The sequence below is a fragment of the Lathyrus oleraceus genome, chromosome 1, assembly GCF_024323335.1.
Source record: "Lathyrus oleraceus cultivar Zhongwan6 chromosome 1, CAAS_Psat_ZW6_1.0, whole genome shotgun sequence".
NCBI lineage: Eukaryota > Viridiplantae > Streptophyta > Magnoliopsida > Fabales > Fabaceae > Lathyrus > Lathyrus oleraceus.
The window spans coordinates 18,005,555-18,008,923 of record NC_066579.1 but is presented as its reverse complement, the minus strand read 5'-3'; positions in this window follow the sequence as shown (position 1 = coordinate 18,008,923).

Sequence of the window (3,369 nt, the reverse complement as noted above, 5' to 3'; positions counted from 1 at the left end):
CTAATGCGGTTGCTGGTAAGTCGGCTGCTGATATTGTTGTTGATATGGTTGCTGGTAGGGTGGCTGATATGGTGTAGGGATGATAGATGCAGTCTGATGGTAAGGCATAAGAACGTATGGAGGTGCCCTATATCCTCCTCCTCCCATTATGGAATTGGCCTGACCCTCTGGCTTCTTTGGGAGGTTGGGATATGGTTTCTTCATCCCGACTGAAGCATTGGCAGTGCAAGGTAGCTTTCCCTTCTTGATCTGGCTCTCGATTCGTTCTCCCACGGAGACAACCTCAGCAAAATTAAGGAAACTGGATCCTACCATCTTCTCCATGTATTGGGTATGCAGAGTTCCCATAAACATATCAATTAGTTATTTGTCAAGGAGAGGAGGTTGGATACGAGTTGCAAGCTCTCTCCACCGTTGTGCGTATTCCTTGAATGACTCATTGTTGCGTTGAGTCATGTCTTGCAGCTGTGTGCGATTGGGTGCTAGATCAGTATTGTATTGATAATGCCTAAGGAAGGCTTCAACAAGGTCTCTCCATGATTGGACTTGTCCTCTTTCTAATTGCATATACCACTCCAAGGATGCCCCACTGAGGCTATCTTGGAAGTAATGAATCAGGAGTTGATCATTACTGATGTGGGCAGCCATCTTGCGACAGTAAGCTCTGAGATGAGTTCTAGGACAACTAATCCCTTTGTATTTGTCAACATCTGGGACTTTGAACTTCTGGGGAATCACCAGACATGGCACCAGGTACATGTCGACAACGTCCAAACCGGGAGTAGTGTGAATCTCCAAGGACTTGAATTTTTCCTCCAAAGCATGGAGTCTCTCAACTGCTGGGTCTAGGAGACCTCCAACAACAGGTTTGGCGGGTTGTGGCATGAAGAAAGCATCATACGGATCTTCATCACCCATCATGGATCCATGTCTGGCAGATGTGGTAGAATGCTCATGGGGGTTCACATTGTCCATTGGGACTGGAATAGGAATCGGTCCTCCTCTAGGATGGGCAGGGTTACCATCAAGATCAGTCACTCTAGGGATGCTAAGCAATGGCGATCCAAACTGAGTAGCAACTTTTCTGGCTTCGGCGCTAGTCTCAGCATCCTTCTCCTTATGAGCTAGGAGCAACATGGTTTCTAGCAAGCGATCTATCTTTGCCTGCATGGAGTCAATGTCTGTCCTCATAGAAACTTGGTTGGCTTCAAGCTTTTCGAGCGTCATCTTATAGTTGCGGCGTGTCTCGTACCGGTGTCGAGTAGTCAGCGTTACTGGACAAAGGGTAGAATACGGTGTAAGTTTTTGTTTCTGGAAGATGATATGCAATGCATGTTTATGATATGCAAATGCATGAAATTTTTCCATTCTTTTCGCGAAGGAATACAAATACTCAAGATCAATCACGCGTTGTATACATCAGGATAACATGAGGAAGTATAAGTTTCTATGATTACTGAAATTCCTAAGGGTAGGCTTTAAAGTTAATAGGTTCCCAGAGTCATCGATTCTCATTGAGAGCGTTACTGCCATGACGAAGACTCGTCGGACAGTAATACCCCTAAGATAATCTCATTTTAGGCGAGGTCTTTGTATTGTCCCAACAAGGAAGGCTCCATGGGGATTCTACTATGCGACTCTCGAGTCCAAGGTTCTAATAAGGTTCTCAGAGTCATAGATCGAGGTTGGAAATATTACTGTAAGATAATAATACGTCCAAGGGATCTCATCTGATTGGGGTTTTTGTATTAACCCAATAAGTCTGTGACTTCGTAGGTTAATGCTAAATAACCACCGGGTATAGTAGGTTAAAAGGTCCCTAGAGTCATTGATCCAACTTGAAACACCATCGCCGTGACGAAGGCTCGTTGGACAATAATATCTCAAGAGAATCTCCTCTAGGCGGGGTCTTCGTATCTTCCCAACAAGGAAGACTCCTTGTGGGCGTCCACTACGCAACCACCAACTTAATCTTATGGTTTTTCTCAGACTCGAGTAGATAGCATATCTCACAAAGTACCAGCAATCAGAGAAAACCCAATGGTGTCATAAGAAATAAACCACAACACAATAATTACCATAAAATAATAACAGAATAAAAAATCAAACAAACAAAGGTTAACACCCAATACAGAAATTAAACTAAGCTAGGTTTCACTTTCTCTTGCTTGGAGCATGGGTCCCCAACAGAGTCGCCACCTGTCGTACCTCGAAAAATACGATCCCTCGCGATGGACGCGAAAAATGTTAGTTCAAACAGAGTCGCCACCGAACTTTATTCATTCCAATGAAGGAATAGGAAAATATCGCTAAAACCTTTGAAAAATAGAATAATGGTCGTCGCAACCATATTCGGGTTCAGGAGTGGATTACGCAAGGGGAAGCTATTAGCACCCCTCACGTCCGTTGTACTCAACGGGAACCTTTTAGTTCAATTTTGCGATTTGAGTTTTAACTGAATGTTGTTTGTTTTCTTCGAGTAATTAAAGTTGGTAATAGATATGGACGAAGACCTCAGAAAGGGGGAAAGGGAGGTTTTTTTATTAGTGTGCTCGCGAAGATACAACAATCTCCTGCCTACGTAACCTTATGGTGCAATAAGGAAATCAGAGCATTCGTAGCTCGGGCAACTACGAATAATTGGTGTGTTTTGTTTTATGAACGACTGTGTATGTCGGCGTTCTAAAGGCTAAACTTTGGCTTGTCTACTCTCGGTGGAGGCTCTAGCACTAGTTTGTTTGGCGCATTAGAAAGGATTAACAATGTTCTTTTTGAAAGAAGGGTTTTGGTCACGCGAGGTGACAAGTTGAATTGATGTGTTTGATGTTTTTTTTGATTGGTTTTTATTGCACGAGGGCGAGAAAAGAGACATGTTTGATGCGTTGAGATATTTTTGGTTGGATGACGATTACTCGGATGGCCGAGTAAGACAACTCGTATCCTAATAACCGGGAAAGGGAATAGAAGACTCTAGACCGCTTTCTTTTTCATCCTTAATTGTGAAAGGATTTTAATGATGATTAAGGTGTTTTGAATGGATGACGAATACCCGGATAACCGAGTAAGACAACTCGTATCCTAATAATCGGGAAAGGGAATAGAAGACTCTAGACCACTTTCTTTTTCATCTGAGTGATTATGAAAATAGGTTTGTGTATGGTTGATGTATTTTAGAATAAACGACAAGTGCACGAATGGCTAAGTAAGACAACTTATATCCAAGCATTTGGGGAGAGGAATCGAAGGCTCAAGACCATCTCCCTTTTCGTATAGTTTATTGTAAAAAAGATTTGACTTACGGTATAAGTTGGTGAAAAAATGACAGTTGTTCGACTAACTGAGTAAGAGAACTCGTATTCGAACAACTGA